At 38.5% G+C, this 24,414-nt stretch overlaps 1 long non-coding RNA gene across 1 annotated transcript in view; it reads left to right on the forward strand.

Annotated features, from left to right (window-relative positions):
- The first annotated feature begins 323 nt into the window (after nt 1-323).
- LOC145511449 (uncharacterized) overlaps nt 324-24,414 on the forward strand; it is a 118,810-nt gene continuing 94,719 nt past the window's right edge. Inside the window, exon 1 of the long non-coding RNA XR_014057865.1 lies at nt 324-450. This is a non-coding gene — a long non-coding RNA (uncharacterized LOC145511449). The remainder of the gene's footprint in view (nt 451-24,414) is intronic.

The following is a 24,414-nucleotide window of genomic DNA, read 5'->3' on the forward strand; positions in this document are numbered from 1 at the left end:
AGCAGCACTCCCACATCCTTCCCCAGAGGGGCAGAAGAGCACAAATCCATTATATTTGTAGATTCAGCCATTTATTACTCCATCTATTTCTTCACCAAATAATCATTTACTGAGTGCCTTGTAATGGACGCTTGGAATTGACTCTCAAGCATCTCTTCCACTCATAGAGTAGGCTTTCAGTCAATCATGATTAGTTGGCTCTCTCTTGTTACTGATTGGTTGACAAGTGGGCAGGCCCAAGCCAGTATAGGCCAATGATAAGTGAGTACAAATGTCAGTCTTTGTACTAATGCAAAGTCTTCGGGAGGAAGCCCCACCTTTCTAGCGCAGGCGAACTGATAGGCGCCATGTTGCAGCCCGAGGGAGAACGCATCTTGGCAGGAGGCATACGTGTGAGGAGGAGAGTGAGGGAAGAAGCTGGTTTCAAGCCTCAACGTCTTCCTCTGTGAGGTACAGTTTTTCTTTTAGTATTGCTTAAGCTGGTTTGAGTCGCGTTTCTAGCGCTTGCGGTCGAGTTTTCGAAGTACTTGCCTAGGTGTGTGTGGTGTCTGTCTGGCACAGGTGAGGCAGGCGTTGAGCGGCCGGGCCTCCCCAGTTATAACTCTGTACAGCCACTCAGGCTGCCCAGCTCCTGATTTTGGCTGTAGGTTCCCTGAGGACAGGGACATCTTTTTTTTTTTTTTTTTGGCATCCTGGATGCGTGTGCTGATAAACTTTTGTGGAAAACCTTTGTGGAGTATCTGTGTGTTTGCTCTGATAGCAGTGACCGTTTCAGGGAGTCGATTTACCTTTTTGAGTAGCTGCTGTCTTGTGCCAGGTGTTTTACATATACGTAAGTTAATTTCTTCCTTGCACTCATCCCAGAAGCCAACCGCAATGATGATTCCATCTTTTACCTAAGAAGAGCCCAAAGCCTAGACGAGTTTTTACACAACTTGTAGCCGTTGCCTGTTGACGCTACACAGTTAAAACATGGTACTGTACTGCTGACTAATAGAGCCTTCATTATTGGAAAATGGGTGGTTGGCCCCAAGCCAGAGGACTCCCTTTGCGCCACAGGTGTAATCTGTTAACGAAACAATTAGGATTCATCCTTTTTGTGTTTATACGGGAGGTTCATTGTAAACATCTATGACCAGTTTGTCAGTAGAACCTGAGAACAAATGACTTCATCTTAACCTCATGGGGTCAGAGGAGAATAATCAGTCTCTTCCTGTGGGTAGCCTGGCAAATAAAGTGTTTAATTTATCCCAGCCCATCCTTTGCCACAGATGCAAAAGTGATAGTCGGGTTTTTTTTTTTTTTCGTATTTCTTTGTACTTTCTTAATTTGCTCTTGAAAGAATGAGTGTAGTCAGTATATGCTTTAAAGGGGAGCTTGAAAAACCCCTCTGAAAGTTCTCCTCTTGTGTTTATAAGTAGATATATAAGTTGGACAGGAAATATTTTTTGAATTCCCAATTTACAGAGGCTTAAAGTCATTATTTTAGATTGGATTTCATCAAACATTAGTTTAAGAAATATTGCTAATAAAATGCTAATCACTGTGCTAAGCCCGGGCTTCCCGAGTGGCTCAGCAGTAAAGAATCTGCCTCCAGCGCCAGAGAAGCAGGTTTGATCCCTGAGTCCGGAAGATGCCCTGGAGGAGGGCATAGCAACTCCAGTATTCTTGCCTGGAAAATCCCATTGACTGAGGAGCCTGACATGACTGAAGTGACCCAGCCGAATGTGCTAAGCCCTGGAGATAGGTGATCAACACATAGGCCTCTGCTCTGAAGCACATGTAATATACGGTTCTACAGACTTGATTTGAGTGTCTGTGTTGACAGTAAGAGCCCCTGCTAACTTCTTAAAATTTTAGATTTTGAGTGTGACTACCAAAGGCATAATACTTTTTCTTTAAAAATGGAGTGCTAAAAGCTCTTGTCAGTGAATTTTAATATTCTGATTAATTGACCCTTTGTTGACCTTCTGAAGTCAACAGCTCTTCTGTAGATTGTTGAATACCATTGGTGATATTAATTGTTATGCTTGGGACAAATTTCTTCCCATATACCCATAACTGGTAGGGAAAGTGAGTCCTTTCAGGATATTTATTACAGTGCCTTATTCTCATGTTGTAGACACAGAGAACACCGTTTCGTACAAGACACTTTACTCAGTAATTTAGTATATTCTGGAAACAGTCGTATTCAAGGTAAAATTATTGCTGAGATGTTCTTCCTGTGGTACTGAAGACCAAAAATGGATGGTGGAGCAAGGAGCACTTGGGAAAAACATTTTTTCAGCTCTGTACTTAACTGTATTTTTTGATGAATTCTTGGGGCACGACAACCAAAAAAGAAGTTTCAGCAGATTAATCTTTCAGCTGACTGTCTGGCAGCTTTGTATATGAAAGGTGGTGTCATACCAGCTTTCTGATTCTTGTTTGTGATTTGAAAGTGTCTGTGTTTGATTCTTGGCCACAAGAAGGTGTGTAATTTGTGATATATCTAAGTAGGAAACAGCTAACTGTTCATGGTCCCCAGGTCACAAAGTTTATGCCTTGTTTAATCTGATGGATCACCCTGCTCTGATGCACTATAGTTTAAAAAACTGAGATAGACTCGCTCTTTCAAAGTGTACAATTCAGTATTTTTAGTATATTCACAAAGTTCTGCAATCATTAGGACTGTCTTAATTCCAGAACATTTTCATCAGCTGGAAAAGAAACTTTCTGCCCATTAGCAGTTATTCCCTCTCTCCCTTTATCCTTTGCCCTTGACAACCACTAATCTACTTTCTTTCTCTATTGATTTGCCTACTCTGAACATCTCTTATAAATGGTATCGTACAGTATATGTTCTCATGTAATTGGTTTCTTTCATTTGAGATGTTTTCAAGGTTCGACCATGTTGTATGTAACAGTACTTCATTTCTTTTAATGGCTGAATAATACTACATTGTGTGTGTGTATAGATGTGTGTGTGTCTGTGTGTGTGTGTGTGTGTGTATAGCATTTTGTTTATCCTTCGTCAGTTAATGGACGTTTGGGTTGGATTTTTTACATCTTTTGGTTATTGTGAATAATGGTGCTCTGAACATTCCTGTACAAGTTTTTGTGTAAGAATATTTTTTCAGTTCTCTTGAATATATGCCTAAGAGTAGAATATCTGGGACATATGGTAATTGTTTTACACAGTGGGTGCACCATTTTATTAATACATTCTCAAAGCAATGTATAGGAGTACCGGTTTCTCCACATCCTTGCCAACACTCTTTATTGTCTCTCTTTTTAATTATAACAATCCTAGAAAATGCTGACACACTTTTGTCGATGGTAGGAAGTATATTTTCACATTTTTAGAATTAGAGGTCTGTTCACTACAAAATCAGAATTTTTATCTAAATCTTTTATTTTTGACCTCCTGAATGCTGCAGTTAAAATAATTCTACTGTTGTGTTATTTACTTTCATGTATAGGTTAATCTTTGAAAATTCTTCATTATGGCTTGAGATTTCCGGGCTCTCATTTGGGTTTTATTGAAAGTTCTAGCTATAATTGAAAAAGCCCTTAATTTAGATAAAAACTAAAAATTATTTTTAGTCTTTGAGTACATTCCCCTGCCCTAGTCTGTTTTTAATGCCCCAGTCTTTTTTTTTATTTTAATGCTCCCAGACTGTTTTCAATGCTCCAAGTTCATGGAGTGGCAAAACTTCTTTGCTTTATCAGTCACCCTGGCTGTTGACTTTGAAGGTGTTTCCAAACTATTTATTAACATTATAACCTCTTATCTTAACAGAGGGTTCTGTGGGCCAAAAAAAAAATAGTAATTTTTTCCACCTTCTTAACAAAATTTTAAGTGTACGATACAGTATAGTTAACTATACACAGTGTTGTTCAGTAGATCAGGACTAATTAGTCTTGCATAACTGAAATTTTATGCCTGTTGGTTAGCAACTTCCTGTCCCTAACCCCCTCCCCACCAGCCCCTGGCAGCCACCATTCACCTCTGTGATTCTATGAGTTTGCCTATTTTAGATACCTCATTTAAGTGCTATCTTGCAGTATTTTTCATTCTATGATTGGCTTATTTCCTCAGCATAATGTCCTCTGGGTTCACCTATATTGTTGCATATTGCAGAATTTTCTTCTTTTTAAAGCCCAAATAACATTTCACTGTGTATGTATACCTCATTTTCTTTATCTGCTCATCCCCTGATGGACTTTTAGGTTGTTTTCACATCGTAGCTGCTGTGAATAGTGACAGCTGTGAACTTAGGGGTATAATAACAGATACCTCTTCAAGATCCTAATTTCTATTCTTTCAGATATATACCCGGAAGTGAGATGCTGGATCATATGGTACTGCAATTTTTAATCTTTTGAGGAACCTCTGGGCTGTTTTCCATAGCAACAGTACCATTTTGCATTCCTGTCGACCTTATACAAGAGTTCCAGTTTACCCATATCCTCACCAACACGTTGTCTTTGGACTTGTTGATAATAGCCATCCTAACATGTACCAGGTTTGTGGTTTCAATTTGTCTTTCCCTGATACTTAGTGAAGCTGAGCCATCTGTTCATATTTTTGTTAACCACTTGTGTATCTTTGGAGAAGTGCCTGTTTAACTCTTTGGCCCATTTTTATTCAGGTTATTAGTGTTTTTGCTATTGAGTAGTAGGAACCACTTATATATTATGGAAATTATCCTCTTATTGGGTGTATAGTTTGCAAATATTTTCTGCCATTTTGTAGGTTACCTTCTCACTCTGCTAAATATTTCCTTTAATATGCAGAAGTTTTTTAGTTTGATATAATCCCACTTACCTACTTTTCCTTTTTGTTGCCTGTACTTCTGCTGTCATATCCATGAAATCATTGCCAAGGCCAATGTCATGATGATGTCCCTCTGTATTTTCTTCTAGGAGTTTTGCAATTTCAGATCTATGTTTACGTCTTTAATCCACTTTGACTTGATTTTTGTATATTGTGTGAAATAAGGGTTCATTTTCATTCTTTTGCACATGGATATCCAGTTTTTCAAATACCATTTGGCGAAAAAACTATCCTTTACCCAGTATGTTTTCTTGGCACGCTTGTTGATGATCATCTGACCTTATATGCAGAGATTTATTTCTGGGCTCTCTGTTCTGTTCCATTGGTCTATATGCTATGCTATACTGTTTTAATTACTGTAACATTGTAAGATTTTTGAAGTCAATAAGTGCTTTTGAAATCTTATGCTTTCTTAAGATCATTTTGACTGTTCAGGGTTCTTATGGTTCCCTCTGAGTTTTAGGATTGTTTTTTTCTATTTCTGTTAAAAAAAAAAATACAGCCTATTATAATTTTGGCAGAGATTGAATTGAATCTGTAACTCTCTTTGAGTAGTATAGGCATTTAAACAATATTGAGTCTTCTGATCCATGGACAGTGGCTGTCTTTCCATTTGTTTATGTATTTAATTTTTTTCATCAATGTGTTATACTTTTCAGTGTGCAGATCTTTCATTTTCTTAGTTACGTTTATTCCTAAATATTTTATTCTTTTAGACACTAAATGGGATTGTTAGCCTAATTTCCTTTTCAGATAGTTTGTTGTTAGTATGTATAAATAGAACTGATTTTTGCATGTTGATTTTGTATACAGCAATTTTACGAGGTTGTTTATCCTAACATTTTTTTTTGGGGGGAGTGGCGTTTTCTATAAGATCATGTCATCTGCAAATAGACTTTTCCTTTTTAATTTGGATGCCTTTTGTTTCTTTCTCTTGCCTAAATACTCTGGCTAGTACTTCTTGTACCAGGTTGACTAGAAGTTGCTGGAGTGAGCATCCTTGCTTCGTTTCTGATCTTAGAGGAAAAGCTTTCAGCTTCTCATCATTGAGTATGATATTAGCTGTGCCCTTTACATTTATGGCCTTTATTATGTTGAGGTAATTTTCTGTATGCTTTGGTTTTGGTAGACTGCGTGTTTCTAGGAGTTTATCCATTTCTCCCAAGTTATCCAATTTGTTGGTGTATGATTGTTCATAGTAGACTATTATTTTTTCATTAAATTAAAAATAGAGTCTTGGGACTTCCATGGCAGTCCAGTGGTTAAGTGCTTCCAGTGCAGGGAATGTGGGTTTGATCCTTGGTCAGGGAACTGAGATCTCACATGTCTTGCATCATGGCCAAAAAAATAAAAATTTTTAAAAATCGGATCTTTTTAATTTCTGTAGCATCAACTGTAATGTCTCCTCTTTTATTTTTGATTTTACTTTGAGTGTTCTCTATTTTTTTCTTAGTCTAGTTAGAGGTTTATCAGTTTTGTTTATCTTTTCAAAAAAGCTAGTGTCTGGATTTCTCATGAGCAATTTTGTGAATTGTTGAATTAATGTGTTTGTGGGATGAAGACAGGGTTTTCTATTCTGCCATCTTGGTGACTTCTGGAAGATAACATTTTTTTTTCCTTATTATTGCTACAGTTTATGTTCTAAATTCACAAAAGCCCTTTCACCATGTGTTATCTCATTGTGGTGGTTTACATTACCCCATTGTTAATATTCAGATTTTATGTATCAAGAAAGTATATACAGAAAGATTAACAATTTCCCCAAATCACACAGCTGGTAAGTAGCTCATGTGGGCTTTCTGATTTCATTTCTTGACATTTTTTTTTCCTCTCACAGCATTCTCATCTAAATATAGAATGTTGTTTTTTAAAAAATTTATATATTTTTAAATTGAAGGGTAATTGCTTTACAGAATTCTGTTGTTTTCTGTCAAACCTCAAGATGAATCAGCCTAAAATACTGTTTTAACAACTAGAAAATGGTATTTGTAAGTTCTCAGCAGTTGCTTTTTCCACACTGCTTTACTGATGTGAAAAAAATATATCCTTTTTCTTGAAGGGATTTTCTTGAATAAGAAATTCTCATTAACAACTGCCTTTACAAGTATCTTTGCATGAGGTGGCCAAAGGACTGTAGTTTCATGCGAAGAGTTGACTCATTGGAAAAGACCCTGATGCTGGGAAGGATTGGGGGCAGGAGGAGAAGGGGACGACAGAGGATGAGATGGCTGGATGGCATCACCGACTCAATGGACATGAGTTTGGGTAAACTCCGGGAGTTAGTGATGGACAGGGAGACCTGGCGTGCTGCGATTCATAGGGTCACAAAGAGTCGGACACGACTGAGCGACTGAACTGAACTGAACTTACAAGTATCTGGCCCACCAAAGCACTCATTCAGTTAGAATATAGCTAGGCCCTGGAGAATCAGAGCTAAGTTAAGACGTGGTACCTGTCCTTGAGGAGATCTCACTTTAGGGAGTTCAAACAAGTAAACATATTGTAACTGTGTGCTGAATACTATGAAGGTGTGTACTGTGGGACACAGGAGAGGGAGAAGACCTGGAAAAGCCTCCTCCAAGATGACGTTTGTGTAGGAGCACCTGGAGGGAGGGGCAGCTGAGGTAGAGGGAATATTATAAGCTAGATGGTACAGAGGCCCAGAGGGGTATCAAGTGGAAACTTCAAGTAGACCAGGTAATGTGATCTTAATGTGTACTTGGATATATTGAGTTAAAAGTTTGTATTCAGGAAGGCAGAACTGAAAGTTAGCCGGAAGAGGTTATGTTAAGACTAGGTTGGGAAGGGTCTTCTGACCTTTGGGTTTTAAAAATCTATTGTATGGGAAAGCATCAGAGACTTTTGAATGGGAGACTTGTGTGGTCAGATTTGGTTTAGAAAGAATGTGTGGAAAACAGTATGGAGGATGTGTTCAGGGAGATCAGTTAGAAAATTTTTGCTGCAATTCAGGTGGGCCATAATAGGGCCTGCATAGCAGGGCCAGTGGGACTTTAAAAAAGGACTTTAAACCAGGTTTTTTAGTTGGAAAATTGAATTTTCATGTTAGTGATAATCACAATTTCTAATCTGAGAGCCCTTATTTGAACTCCTTTCAAGTGTCTAGTGTTCTTTAAGAAATAAGGACATTTAAATCTCTGTCTTATTTTTCTAAGAGCAATTATATTTTATTCTGTAAGCTGAAGTTTTTTTTATTTTAAATTTCAAGTTTATTAAAGTATAATTTACATTCGGTAAAACTAAGTGTGCAGTTCAGAGTTTTGACAGACTGATATACAGTCATATAAACATGTAACCATCACCACACTGAGGGTTCAGTTCAGTTACTCAGTCGTGTCCGACCCTTTGCGACCCCATGGACTGCAGCATGCCAGGCTTCTCTGTCCATCACCAATTCCCAGAGCTTGCTCAAACTCACGTCCATTGAGTCGGTGATGCCATCCAACCATCCCATCCTCTGTCGTCCCCTTCTCCCTGCTTTCATTCTTTTCCAGCATCAGGGTCTTTTCCAATGATTCAGCTTTTCCCATCAGGTGGCCAAAGTATTGGAGCTTCAGCTTCAGCATCAGTGCTTCCAGTGAATATCCAGGACTGATTTCCTTTAGGATGGACTGGATTGATCTCCTTGCAGTCCAGGGGACTCTCAAGAGTCTTCTTCAACACCACAATTCAAAAGCATCCATTCTTCGGCACTCAGCTTTCTTTATAGTCCAACTCTCGCATCCATACATGACTAATAGAAAAATCATAGCTTTGACTGGACAGGCCTTTGTCAGCAAAGTAATGTCTGCTTTTTAATATGCTGTCAGGATTGGTCATAGCTTTTCTTTCAAGGAGCAAGCGGCTTTTAATTTCTTGGCTGCAGTCACCATCTGCAGTGATGTTGGAGCCCCCCAAAATTAAGTCTGTCACTCTTTCCATTGTTTCTCCATCTATTTTCCATGAAGCAATGGGACCAGATGCCTTGATCTTTGATTTTTGAATACTGAGTTCTGAGCCAGCTTTTTCACACTCCTCTTTCACTTTCATCAAGAGGCTCTTCAGTTCCTCTTCTCTTTCTGCTATAAGTGTAGTGTCATTTGCATATCTGAGGTTATTGATATTTCTCCCTGCAATCTTGATTTCAACTTGTGCTTCATCCAGCCCGGCATTTCACATGATGTACTCTGCATATAAGTTAAATAAGCAGGGGACAACATACAGCCTTGACTACTCCTTTTCCAATTTGGAACCAGTATGTTGTTTCATGTCCAGTTCTAGCTGTTGCTTCTTGACCTGCATACAGATTTCTCAGGAGGCAGGTCAGGTGTTCTGGTATTCCCATCTCCTAAGAATTTATCATAGTTTGTGATCCACACAGTCACAGTCTTTGGCATAGTCAATAAAGCAGAAGTAGATGTTTTTCTGGAACTCTCTTGTTTTTTCGATGATCCAACAGATGTTGGCAATTTGATCTCTGGTTCCTCTGCCTTTTCTAAATCCAGATTGAACATCTGGAAGTTCACAGTTCATGTAGCATTGAAGCCTCACTTGGAGAATTTTGAGCATTACTTTGTTAGCATGTGAGATGAGTGCAATTGTGCAGTAGTTTGAGCATTCTTTGGCATTACCTTTCTTTGGGATTGGAATGAAAACTGACCTTTTCCAGTCCTGTGATTCTTTACCAGTTCAGATGGTAAAGAATCTTCTTGTATTGTGAGATAGCCAGGTTTGATCTCTGGGTCGAGAAGATCCCCTGGAGAAGGAAATGGCAACCTACTCCAGAATTCTTGCCTGGAGAATTCCATGGACAGAGGAACCTGGTGGGCTACAGTCCATGGGGTCACAAAGAGTTGGACATGACTGAGTGACTAACACACACACCTTCACACCTACACACCTCCTCTATCCCCAGCCCCCGGCACCACTGATCTGATTTCTTTTCCTATGGATTTGCCTTTACAAAATGCCCTATGCAGTAAATAGAACCAAACAGAATGAAGCCTTTTGTGTCTTCTTTCATTTAGCACAGTGCTTCTGAGATTCATCCATGTTAATGCACATACCTCTTCATTTTTATTTAGCGTACTTGTAGGTGTGTAATGTTATCTTATTATGGTTTTATTTTGTATTTCCCTAATAACTAATGATGGTCATTTTTTATTATGTATCTATTTCCCATCTGTAATTATTGCTTGGTGAAGCATCTTTTCAGATATTTTGCCCTTCTTTTTTTTTTTTTTTAATGTTGCAGCTTTTATTCCCCCTAAGCTTCCTCTTCTCATTGTAAAATGTATTTGAAAGATATACAGACATAGAAATGCTCAGGAAAAATACATTAAAAAATATATCACAGTGGTGGTAAATAGTGGTAATTAATGAAGAGATTATGACTGATTTTCTACTTTTTCCCCCCTAAATGTTACAGTTTGTGCAATTCTTTTGTTTTGAATATTCCATTTTCTTTTTAAAAAAATATTATTGGATATAGTTGCAAAAACGATGTTGTATTGTTTCCTGCTATGTGGCAAAGTGAATCATCCATACATATACATAATATCCCCTCCTTTTTGCACTTCCTTCCCAGTTTGGTCACCAAAGAGCATTAGAGTTCCCTGTGTATACAGTAGGTTCTCAGTAGTTACCTATTTTATACATAGTAGTGTATGTATGTCAATCACAGTCTCCCAATTCATCCTACTTCCCCCTTGGTGTCCATGTCTCTGTATCCTTATTTCTGCTTTGCAAATAGATTCATCTGTAGCATTTTTAAAGATTCCACAAATACGTGTTAATACACGATATTTATTTTTCTGACTTTACTCTGTATGATAGCCTCTAGGTCGATCCACATCTCTGTAAATGGCACAATTTCATTCCTTTTTATGGCTGAGTAATATTCTGTTGTATATATGTGCCACATCTTCTTTTCCCATTCCTCTGTTGATGGACATTTAGGTTGCTTCCATGTCCTGGCTATTACAAACAGTGATGCAGTGAACATGGAGGGGCATGTATCTTTTGGAATTACGGTTTTTTCATATATGCCCAGGAGTGGGATTGCTGGGTCATAGTAATTCTATTTTTAGTCTTTTAAGGAACCTCCACACTGTTCACAGTGGTTGCACCAATCCACATTCCTGCCAACAACTGTAAGAGAGCTCTCTTTTCTCTATACCCTCTCTGGCATTTTTTTTGTAGATTTTTAAAAAGATTTATTTATTTATGGCTACACTGGGTCTTCATTGCTGTGTGTGGGCTCTCTCTAGTTGCGGTGAGCTGAGGCTGCTCTCTGGTTGTGATAGGCAGACTTGTCGTTGCAGTGTTTTCTCTTGTTGCAGAACATGCACTCTAGGCATGCAGGCTTAGTTGCGGCTCATGGGCTCTAGAGCATTGGCTCAGTAGTTGTGGTGCGAGGGCTTAGTTGCTCCGTGGCATGTGGGATCTTTCCGGACCAGAGATTGAACCCATGTCCCCTGCATTGGCAGGCAGATTCTTTACCACTGAACCACTAGGGAAGCCCTATTTGTAGATTTCTTTGGTGATTGGCATTCTGACTGGTGTGAACTATTCATTGTAGTTTTGATTTACATTTCTCTAATAATTAATGAGGGGCTTCCCAGGTGGCTCAGTGGTAAAGAATCTGCCTCCCACACAGGAGACTCGGGTTCTATCCCTGGGTTGGGAAGATCCCCTGGAGAAGGAAATGGCAACCCACGCTAGTATTCTTGCCTGGGAAATCCTGTGGACAGAGGAGCCTGGCAGACTGCAGTCCAAGGGGCCTCAAAGAGTCAGACACGACTTAGTGACAAACATCACAGCACAATAATTAATTATATCGAGCATCTCTTCATGTGCTTCTTGGCAGTCTGTATGTCTTCCCTAAAGAAATGTCTAGGTCTTCTGCCCATTTTTTGAATCTGTTGTTAGTTTTCCTGACATTGAGCTGCATGAACTGTTCGTATATTTTGGAGATTAATCCCTTATTAGCTATTTTGTTTACAGATATTTTCTTCCATTCTGGGATTTGTCTTTTCAACTTGTTTATGATTTCCTTTGCTGTGCAAAGGTTTTAAGTTTAATTAAATCCCATTTGTTTATTTTTATTTTCATTACTCTAGGAGGTGGGTCAAAAAAGATTGCTGCAATTTATGATAAACAGTGTTTTGCCTATGTTTTCCTCTAAGATTTTTATAGTGTCTGGCCTTGTATTTCGATCTTTAATCCATTTTGAGCTTATTTTGTGTATGGTGTTAGAGAGCAATCTAATTTCATTCTTTTACATGTAGCTGTTCAGCATCCGCAGCACCACTTACTGAAGAGACTGTTGTTACTCTGTTGTATATTCCTGACTCCTTGTTATAGTTCAGGTGACCATGGGTGCATGTGTTTGTCTCTGGGCTTTCTGTCGTGACCCATTAATCTATTTCTGCTTTTGTGCCAGTGCTGTACTGTCTTGATTACTGTGACTTTGTAGTATAGTCTGAAGCCTGGAAACCTGATTCCTTCAGTGCCGTTCTTTTTTTCTCAAGATTGCTTTGGCTATTCAAGATCTTTTGTGTTTCTATACAAATTGTAAAGCTCTTTGTTCTAATCCTGCAAAAAATGCCATTGGTAGCTTGATAGGGATTGCATTAAATCTGTAGATTGCTTTGAGTAGTATAACCATTTTCCCAATATTTATTCTTCCAATCCAGGAACATGGTATATCTCTTCATCTGTTTGTGTCATCTTTGATTTCATTCATCAGTATTTTATAGTTTTCTGAGTATTCGTAGGTATTTTATTCTTTGTGTTACAATGGTAAATGGGATTGTTTCTTTAATTTCTCTTTCTCATCTTTAGATTATAGGAACACAAAAGATTTTTGTTCATTAATTTTGTATTCTGAAAGTTTACCAAATTCATTGATTAGTACCAGTAATTTTCTGGTGGCCTCTAGGAGTTTTTATGTAAAGTATACTGTCGTTTGTAGACAGTGACAGTTTTACCTCTTATTTCCCAATTTGGATTCCTTTTATTTCTCTTTCTTCTCTGATTGCCTTGTCTAGGAGTTCCAAAACTATGTTGAATAATAGTGGCAAGAGTGGATATCCTTGAGACCCATGCAGCTAAAGGAGGCTTTATCAGGAGTGACAGGTGGACCACTGGGACCCTTGTGTCTGGAAGAGGCGGCCTTGGTGGGGTGGGGCTCAGGCCCAGGATCTACACGGTCCTTGGAGGCTTTTTGTGGGAACGAGGCTCAGGCCTGGGACCTGTGCAGTCAGAGGGGACTCTGGCAGGAGTGGGTCTCAAGCCCTGGGACCCCAACAGGCTTGCCAGGGCCTGAGCAGATGGGAGACCCCCTTGAGGGGCATGTGAGCCTGTATAGGTATGTGCCCCATCACTGCACAAGGAGGCCAGGGTGGCAGGCAGGAAGGAGTGCCACAATGGTGGCCCCATGCTTTGTATACCACTGTACAATGGTGCCTCACCTCCGTGGTGTCCTGGAGCTCCTCCACCAACCTCCCTGGTGGTGAAGCCCCTCCCCTACCACCAACAGTTGTCCTCTCTCAGGGTCCACTCCCCAAACCCCCTTTCTCCCCACCAGGAGACACACAACTGAGGCTGAAGTGCCCAGGGCTGTGGCATGTACCATGCACACAGATTCCACTCCATCCTGCCCTCCATAGACTTGCTACTGCATTCCCCTCTAATCTCCCAATCACCCAGAGGTCCCTCCCTGTGCCTATTGATTCCCCCAGCCATGAGCAGAGTTCCTTGAGTGTGGGAGCCTCTCCTTTCCCCAGCTGCCTACCATGGGCACTGATTCCCTGCTGTCTTCAGTCTTCACTCTTCATCTACCCCTCTTTCCTTCTCATGCCCTACTTGGTTGCACAGAGCCTCCTCCCATCCCTCTAGGCATGGGAAGCCCTCCATCAATGCCCATCAGGCACGTCACAAGAACTGCTCCAACTGCACTCATGATGTACCTGTCCCCTCCCCCCTCTTTTTTCTGTTGAGCTTTGAGAGTTCTTGACGTATTCTGGACACCAGTTCTTTATCATCTTTGTGTTTGCAAATATTTTTCTCTTAATTTGTGCTTTGTATTTTCATTTTCTTGAAAGTATGTTTGAAGAGTAGATGTTTTAAATTTTGGTAAAATCAATTTAATCAATTTTTTAATTGATAGATAGTGTTTCTGGTGCACATCTAAGAAATCTTTGACTAACCCAAGGGCACAAAGATTTCCTCTGTATTTATTCTGAAAATTTTGCAGTTTTAGATTATTCATATATGTCTGTGTCCATTTGGAGTTAGTTTTTGTGTATGGTTTAAGGTATGGATTCAGGTTGTTTTTTAAACACGTATAGCCAATTATTCTAGTACATTTGTCAAAAAAGCTCCTTCTCTGTTGTGTTGCCTTTGCAACTTTGTTAAAAAACAAAACCGTGTCTATTTAAATGTGTTTTTATATCTGGACTCTCTAGTCTGTTCCATTGATCTGTTTGTTTGTCTATATGCCGATACCATGATTTTTGTTTGTTTTTTGTTTTCTTAGATTTACAAGTTTATTAATGTATAGGCCTCCCTTGTGGGTCCCTATTATGGAATCCAAAATATAGCTTATCACAGAAGTATAAACAATCATAAGAGAATACTACAAACAGTTCAGTATCTGCAAATCAGTCAACATGATACACCACATTAACAAAATAAAGCTAAAAATCACAGAATTATCCCAATAGATGTAGATAAAGCACTTGACAAAATTCTGTATCTATTCATGATAAAAACTCTCACCAAAGTGACCATAGAGGAAACATATGTCAACATAGCAAAGGCCATTTATTTTTTAATTAATTTTTATTGAAGTAAAGTTGCTCTACGATGTTGTATTAGTTTTGCTGTACAAGAAAGTGAATCAGTTACACACATACAGATAACTCCTTTTAAGATTTCCTTACCATTGGGTCACCACAGATCATTGAGCAGTGTTCCCTATGCTAAGAAATAGTTTGTCATTAGTTATCTGTTTTATACATAGTAGTGTATATATGTTGATTGAAGTCTCCCAATTCGTCCCATCCCTCCATTCCCTTCTCCCCTGATAACCGTAATTTTGTTCTTTACATCTGTGACTCTATTTCTGCTTTGCCAGGAAGTTAATCTGTACCATTTTTCTTGATTCCACATATAAAAAACGTTACATGATATTTTTCTAATTTACTTCACTCTGTATGACAGTCTCTGGGTTGTCATACGCTAGAGACATGTTTCTGCAAATGACAGTATTTCACTCCTTTTTATGATAATCAATATTCCGTTAAATATATATACCACATGTTCTTTATCCATGCCTCTGTTGATGGACATTTAGGTTGCTCGAATGTCCTAGTGATTGTAAATAAGTGCTGCAGTGAACACTGGAGTACATGCCTCCTTTCAAATTATGGTTTTCTCTGGATATGTGCCCAGGTGTGGGATTGCTGGGTCATATGGTAGCTCTATTTTTAGTTTAAGAACCTCCATATATTGTTCTTCATAGTGGCTGTTCCAGTTTACATTCCCACCAATAGAGTAGGTGGCTTCACTTTTCTCCACACCTTCTCCAGCATTTATTTGCAGATTTTTTGATGATGGCCATACTGATTGGTGTACAATACCATGATGTTCTGATTTCTGTAGTTTTATGATAATTTTTGAAATCAGGTAGTTAGTGTGCCAATTTTGTTTTATTTCACAGATATTTTGGTTAATCTAGGTCCTTTCATTTCTGTATGAATTTTACAGTGTGTTTGGAAATTTCTACTGAAACTGGAATTATAATTGAATTACATTGAAACTGTGTATCACTTTGGGGAATTGATGTCTAAATGATATTGTCATCACATGAACAGATATGTCACTCCGTGTATTTATTTTTTTCAATTAATTTATTTTAGGAAATAATTACAATATTGTGATGGTTTTGCCCATACATCAGCATGAATCGGCCACAGGTATACATGTGTCCCCCCCATCCCAAACCCCTTACCACCTCCCTTCCAACCCTATCCCTCTGGGTTGTCCCAGAGCACTAGCTTTGGGTGCCCTGCTTCACGATTCAAACTTGCACTGCTCATCTGTTTTACCTATTGTAATGTGTGTGTTTCAGTGCCGTTCTCGGAAATCATCCCACCCTCACCTTTTACAACTGAGTCCAAAAGTCTGTTCATTACATCTGTGTCTCTTTTGCTGCCTTGCATGTGGGATCATTGGTACCATCTTTCTATATTCCATTTGTATGTGTTAATATACAATATTTGTCTTTCTCTTTCTAACTTACTTTACTCTGTATAATGGGCTCCAGGTTCATCTACCTCATTATAACTGACTCAAATGCATTCCTTTTTGCAGCTGAGTAATATTGCATTGTGTATATGTACCATAAGTTCTTTACCCATTCATCTGCTAATGGACATCTAGGTTGATTCCATGCCCTCAGTTCAGTCACTTAGTTGTGTCTGACTCTTTGCAACCCCATGGACTGTAGCACACCAGGCTTCTCTATCCATCACCAATTCCCAGAGCTTGCTCAAACTCACGTCCATTGAGTCGGTGATGCCATCCAAACATCTCATCCTCTGTCATCCCCTTCTCCTCCTGCCTTCAATCTTTCCCAGCATCAGGGTCTTTTCAAATGAGTCAGTTCTTTGCATCAGATGGCCAAAGTATTGGAGCTTCAGCTTCAGCATCAGTCCTTGCAATGAATATTCACGACTGATTTCCTTTAGGATGGAGTGGATTGATCTCCTTGCAGTCCAAGGGACTCTCAAGAGTCTTCTCCAACACAGCAATTCAAAGGCATCCATTCTTTGTCACTCAGCTTTCTTGACGATCCAACTCTCACATCCATACATGACTGCTGGAAAAATCATAGCTTTGACTAGACAGGCCATTGTCAGCAAAGTAATGTCTCTGCTTTTTAATATGCTGTCTAGGTTGGTCATAGCTTTTCTTCCAAGGAGTAACCGTCCTTTAATTTCATGGCTGCAGTCACCATCTGCAGTGATGTTGAAGCCCAATAAAATTAAGTCTGTCACTCTTTCCATTGTTTCTCCATCTATTTTCCATGAAGTGATGGAACCGGATGCTGTGATCTTAGTTTTTTGAATATTGAGTTTTAAGCCAGCTTTTTCGCTCTCCTCTTTCACTTTCATCAAGAGGCTCTTCAGTTCCTCTTCTCTTTCTGCCATAAGGGTAGTGTCATCTGTGTATCTGAGGTTATTGATATTTCTCTTGGCACTCTTGTTTCCAGCTGTGCTTCATCCAGTCCAGCATTTCACTTGATGACTCTGCATATAAGTTAAACAAGCACGATGACAATATACAGCCTTGACTACTCCTTTCCCAATTTGGAACCAGTATGTTGTTCCATGTCCAGTTCTAACTGTTGCTTCTTGACCTGCATACACATTTCTCAGGCAGCAGGTCAGATGTTCTGATATTCCCATCTCTAAGAATTTCCCACAGTTTGTTGTGATCCACACAGTCAAAGGCTTTGGCCTAGTCAATAAAGCAGAAGTAGATGTTTTTCTGGAACTCCCTTGCTTTTTCGATGATCCAGCAGATGTTCGCAACTTGATCTCTAGTTCCTCTGCCTTTTCTAAATCCAGATTGAACATCTGGAAGTTCTTAGTTCACGTACTGTTGAAACCTGGCTTGGAATATTTTGAGCATTACGTTGCTAGCATGTGAGATGAGTACAATTGTGCAGTAGTTTGAGCATTCTTTGGCATTGCCTTTCTTTGGGATTGGAATGAAAACTGACCTTTTCCAGTCCTGTGGCCACTGCCGAGTTTTCCAAATTTGCTGTCATATTGAGTGAAACACTTTCACAGACTCATCTTTTAGGATTTGAAATAGCTCACCTGGAATTCCATCACCTCCACTAGCTTTGTTCATAGTGATGCTTCCTAAGGCTCATTTGACTTCACATTCCAGGATGTCTGGCTGTAGATGAGTGATCATACCATTGTGGTTATCTGGGTCATGAAGATCTTTTTCGTATAGTTCTGTGTATTCTTGCCATCTCTTCTTAATATCTTCTCCTTCTGTTAGATCCATACCATTTCTGTCCTTTATTGTTCCCATCTTTGCATGAAATGTTCCCTTGGTATCTCTAATTTTCTTGAAGAGATCTCTAGTCTTTCCCATTCTATTGTTTTCCTCTATTTATTTGCATTGATCACTCAGGAAGGCTTTCTTATATCTCCTTGCTCTTCTTTGGAACTCTCACTTTCTCCTTTGCCTTTAGCTTCTCTTCTTAGCTATTTGTAAGGCCTCCTCAGACAACCATTTTGCCTTTTCGTATTTGTTTTTATTGGGGAAGGTCTTGATCACTGCCTCCTGTGCAGTGTCACGGACCTCTGTCCATAGTTCTTCAGGCACTCTATCAGATCTAATCCCTTGAATCTATTTGTCACTTCTACTGTATAATCATAAGGGATTAGATTTAGGTCATACTTGAATAATCTGTTGGTTTTCCCTACTTTCTTCAATTTAAGTATGAATTTGGCAATAAGGAGTTCATGATCTAAGCCACAGTCAGCTCCCGGTCTTGTTTTTGCTGACTGTATAGAGCTTCTCCATCTTCATCTACAAAAAATATAATCATATAATCAATCTGATTTCGGTATTAACCATCTGTCGATGTCCATGTGTAGAGTCTTCTCTTGTGTTGTTGAAAGAGGGTGTTTGCTATGGCCAGTGCATTCTCTTGCCAAAACCGTGTTAGCCTTTGCTCTGCTTCATTTTGTACTCCAAGGCCAAACTTGCATTTTGTAGCTTTCAGTTTATAGGTTTGTCACATATTTTTGTCGGGTTTATTTCTATTTCATATTTTTTGAAGGTATTGCAAATGGTATTTAAAAAAAATTCAACTTCTAATTGTTTGTTACTGGTGCATAGAAATATAATTAATTGTTGTATATTGATCTGGTATCCCGGACGTCAGCAAGTTTTTGTTGTTGTTGTTAAGGACCAGACAGTAAATATTGTACACATTGTAGGCCATGTATTTCTTTTACAACTACTCAACTCGGCCTTTTCAGTATGAAAGCAGCATAGTTAGCACATAAATGCATGTCTGTGTGTCAGAAACTTTATTTTTTTTTTTTTAACAAAAATAGGAAATGGGCTGAGTTTGGCTGTAAATCATAGTTTGCTGACCCCTGTTGTATCCTGCAACCTTGCTAAACTGTATTTCCAGTAGATTTTTCAAAAATAGTAATTTATTGACATGAAATGAATAAAACAAAGTTTACCACTTAAATAATTCAGTGGCATTTAGTATATTCTCAGTGTTGTGGAACCACCATCCATGTCTAGTTTTAAAATATTTCTGTAAACCCACAGTAAAACCCTTACTCATTAGTGATTTCTCCCCACTATTCCCTTCCCCCAGACCCTCTCAGCCAACCATCATCCTTCTGTATCTGTAGATTTTTCTGTCCTAGATATTTCATGTAAATGAAATTATGTAAAATATCACATTTTGTGCGTGGGTTTTTTCACTTAACGTAACGTTTTAGAGATTCATCCCCATTGTAGCATGAATTCATACTTCATTTCTTTTTATGGCCAAATACTATTTTGTTTATATATACTACAGTTGATTCATCCACACACTCATTGATGAACACGTGGAGTATTTCTGTTTTTTTGGCTGTAGTGGATTGTGCTATTAGGAACATATGTAAATGTATTTACTTGGTACCCATTTTCAGTCTTTTGGTTTTATACTTAGAAGTGGAATTGCAGGATCATGTGGTAATTCTGTGTTTAACTTTTTGAAGTCTAGTAAGTTTTCTATAGATTCCATAGAATTTCTGCATAGATGTTGTCTATGAGTTAAAACAGTTTTACTCATTCCATCTAAACTAATTACATTTTATTTCCTTCATGCCTGATTGCATTGGCTAGGGCCTGCAGTACAGTATTAATGTAAGTGGTAAGAGGGTACCTTCCTGTTGGTTTGTTTTTTTACTGAAATTAGGAGGAAAGTGTTTAGTGTTTTCCCATTAAGTATGATGCTAGAAGAAGGTGGTGTTTTGTAAATACCTTTTATAAAGCTGAGAAAATTCCCTTCTATTACTAGTTTGCTAATAGGTTGTTTATTTTAAATTAGAACTGTATGTTGGGTTTTGTCAAATGCTTTGTATCTGTTTGGGTAATCATATGGAGTTTTCATTTTTTCCCTGTTGTGAATTGCATTGATTGATTTTGAAATGTGGATCCAACCCTTGTTCTCGAGGTAACCCTTTGGTCATGATGTGTCATCCTTGTAATAAATTGTTAAATACTGTTTGCCAAAGTTATGTGTAGAGTTTTCCCATTATGTTCATTAGGGATATTAGCCTGTAGTTTTCTTTTCTTGTAGTTTTTGGCTAATTTTGGTGTCTGCTGCTAAGTCACTTCAGTCGTGTCTGACTCTGTGCGACCCCACAGACAGCAGCCCACCAGGCTCCTCTGTCCCTGGGATTCTCCAGGCAAGAACACTGGAGTGGGTTGCATTTCCTTCTCCAATGCATGAAAATGAAAAGTGAAAGTGAAGTCGCTCAGTCGTGTCCTACCCTTAGCGAACCCATGGACTGCAGCCTACCAGGCTCCGCTGTCCATAGGATTTTCCAGGCAAGAGTACTGGAGTGGGTTGCCATTTCCTTCTAGACCAACATAATGCTGTGTTTTAGAATGAATTGAGTAATATTCCCTCCTGTGCAGTTTTGTGTTTGGAAGAGTTTCTGTAGAATTGGTATTATTTCTCTCTGAAGTGTTTGGTTGAAATCACCAGTGAAACCATCTGGGGCCTGAAGTTTTCTTTATGGAAAGATTTTTAACTACAAATTCAACTTAACTAATAGATAGAGGGCTAATTTGGGGCTTCCCAGGTGGCTCAGTGGTAAGAATCAACCTGTCCATGCAGGAGACATGGGTTTGATCCCTGGGTCAGGAAGACCCCTTGGAGAAGGAAGTGGCAACACACCCCAGTATTCTTGCCTGGGAAATCCCATGGACAGAAGATCCTGGTGGGCTACCTTCCATGAGGTTGCAGAAGAGTCGAACACAACCTGGCAACTGAACACCAAAAACAATAGGACTAATAAGGTTATTTGTTTCTTTCCTGTTTTTTAAAGCATCTTTTTTGAACTGTAATTCAGATAGCAAAAAATGTACCCATTTAAAATGTACAGTTCAGACACCTTTTGTATACTCAGAGTTGTGCAATCATGAAGAGTTTTATTTTATAACATTTTTGTTACCTTTAAAAGAAGCTTGGTACCCACTAAGGGTTTCCGAGATGATGCTAGTGGTAAAGAACCCACCTGCCAGTGCAGGAGACATAAGAGATATGGGTTCAATCTCTGGATTGGGACAATCCCCTGGAGAAGGAATGGCAACCTGCTCCAGTATTCTTTTTACTTTTTATTTTTAAATGAAGCAAAGATGAATATTTTTAATGATTAAAGGTACAATTCACAAAGAAGATAGACATCATAAATGGTTAGACACCTAACAACAAACAAACAAAGATACATGAAGCAAAAAGCAGAAGAAATATAAGGGAAAGGAAAAAATATATAGTAATAGTGAGGCATGTTAGCATTTCTCTGAGAATATTTTATCAAGTGCAGAAAAAATAAGAATAGGAGCTTCTTGAGTGATGTCGGTAAATTAACTACAGTAGATTTCTATTTTATATTAATTTATATTAATCTCATATTCTACATAAATATATTTCAAATTTTGTATCTCATACATTGTTATTATATGTCCATAGGACATTTAGAAAAACTGGCAAAAAGATAAACATTACTAAACTTCAAAAAGTAGAATTCTTTTTTGTGTGTGATTTTACCGTCTGAGCCACCAGGGAAGCCCAAGAATACTGGAGTAGGTAGCCTATCCTTTCTCCGGGAGATCTTCCCGACCCAGGAATTGAACCGGGGTCTCCTGCATTGCAGATGGAGTCTTATCAGCTGAGCTACCAGGGAAGCCCAATTCCATTATACATACATGTACACATATATTACTTTTGAAATTAGTTTCTGTTATATGTTATTACAAGGTATTGACTATAGTTCCCTGTGCTGTACAGTAAACCTTTGTTGCTTGTTTCGTACCTATTTTTTTAGATTAGAAATCTAGCATTCTATTCATACTAAGTCAAATAAGTGGAATCAAAATGTCATAAATTTTTTAGGCAAAAATTCATTGGTTTTCTAAAATATATATATTATACAGAGTATTTATATTTGTATACAAGAGGTTTTGTATTATGTTGGATAAAGGCTTGAGAAAGAACATAAAAAAAAGAGAGAAATTGGAGAATATAAACTACATGAAATGGGAGCACTGAATATGAAATAGAAAAAGTGAAACAAAGTAGAAAAAAAAGATCCTCATATAGTTCAGTTGGCTTTAAACTGAACAATGGTTTTAAACATGGCTACTCATTAGAAACATATCTGAAGCTCTGGCAAGAAAAAGCAATATGTGGGCATTTGTATTTTTCAAAAAATTACAAGATAATTCTGATATGTATCTGGATTTTAAAACGTGATTACAAGTTTTTCTATTAAATGGTAGTTTTGGTAATAATAGAATTATATTATTTTTTCTGTTGACCAAACATGATATATTGGTATTAAGTGAGTACTAGTTACAGAATCACAGTAGTGAAAGATATTAATCAGTTTTCACAATCAATAGCCAGATAAAAAATAAAAGATAATTACAGTTGCAAGCTATAATGGGATCGTGATGAACCTAACAATATAAAATAATTACATACAAATTGTGGGGTCAAGCAGAGTGATGTGGTAAGTGGAAGTGCGTGCATGCACATGTTTGCATCTGCTCAGGCAGTGTATGTCTATTGGTTGGTGCATTCAATCCAGTTACATTTAAGGTGATCATTGATATGTATGATCCTATTACTGTTTTCTTAATTGTTTAGGGTTCATTTTCTGTTCAGTTCAGTTCAGTCGCTCAGTCGTGTCCGACTCTTTGCGACCCCATGAATCGCAGCACGCCAGGCCTCCCTGTCCATCAACAACTCCTGGAGTCTACCCAAACTCATGTCCATCTAGTCGGTGATGCCATCCAGCCATCTCATCCTCTGTCATCCCCTTCTCCTCCTGCCCCCAATCCTACCCAGCATCAGGGTCTTTTCCAATGAAACAGCTCTTCGCATGAGGAGGCCAAAGTATTGGAGTTTCAGCTTCAACATCAGTCCTTCCAATGAACACCCAGGACTGATCTCCTTTAGGATGGACTGGTTGGATCTTCTTGCAGTCCAAGGGACTCTCAAGAGTCTTCTCCAACACCACAGTTCAAAAGCATCAGTACTTCTTTGACTTTGGATGTGGGGTGTCTTATTTTAGTAGGTTCCAGCACCCTCCTGGCGATGGTTATTCAACAGCTAGTTGTGATTTTGGTACTCTTGCAGGAGGAGATGTGCACATGTCCTTTACTCTGACATCTTGACCCAGAAGCCCACTCCAGTATTCTTGTGTGGAGAATCCCACGGCCAGAGGGTGGGCTACAGTCCGTAAACAGTCGGACCAGCTGAAGTGACTTAGCACACGTGCAGCACCCAGTCACTTCCCAATATCCCCTCCCTCCCTCAGCCCCTGGAAATCTCAAATCTACTTTTTGTCTCTATAGATTTGTTTATTCTGGACATTTAATGTAAAGATTTATAAAATGTGATCTTTTATGACTAACTTCTTTTAGTTAGTATTTGTGAAGTTCATCCAAAAAAAAAATGTATCAGTATTTCATTTCTTTTCTTTGCGAAAATAGCATTTCATTGTACAAATATACTGCATGTTATTTATTCATTCGTCAGTTGATGGACATTTAGATTGTTTCCACTTTGGGGGGCATTATGAACAATAGTTATGTGAATATTTGTGTATAAATTTTTGTGTGGACATGTTTTCATCTCTGTTGACTATATAAAAGTTTACAATTTTGATTTTTAGCTCAAATTGTCATCCTGCTCATTAATGACATTTAATGAAATTTAATTCATATTTATATGCATCATTACAGTGATAGCTCTGGGAAACTGTCCAGGTGAGGTAAACACGCTGGTCCTCTTTGTCAGACTTCTTATTGACCAGGAAAAAATCTGCACAGAAAACTTAGATAAGACCTATAACTTCCTACTTCTCTTTTGATCTTATTGTGTTGGCCCTGTTTTTCTCATGCCTTGAGATACTGATTGGAAATTGAAGGCTCTTTCTGTAAGAATGTTGAGTGCCTCTGAGTCACCCTTGCCAAAGTCTGATAGTTGGGAATGTACAGGAAAATGAAAATGCAGGCCAGTGATAGAACAGCCTGGCTTTTATTAATTAGAATATGTGAAGTTGGAAATTTATATGCAGTTCTTGTTTTCATCACATCACTCTTCATTTGATTCACCTTGACTTTTTCTGTATGTTTTTGGGGGATAGCATTAAAAATAAAATTCCCCTCTTCTCTTGGATTTTCTTAGGTTTTCCTCAGACTTCTTAGATTTTCCTCTTAGATATGCTTGATATCTAACACTTCTTGAGTACTTGGTGTAT

The sequence above is a fragment of the Giraffa tippelskirchi genome, chromosome 6 (genome assembly GCF_054371585.1).
Source record: "Giraffa tippelskirchi isolate mGirTip1 chromosome 6, T2T-mGirTip1v1.2.pri, whole genome shotgun sequence".
NCBI classification, from domain to species: Eukaryota; Metazoa; Chordata; class Mammalia; order Artiodactyla; family Giraffidae; genus Giraffa; species Giraffa tippelskirchi.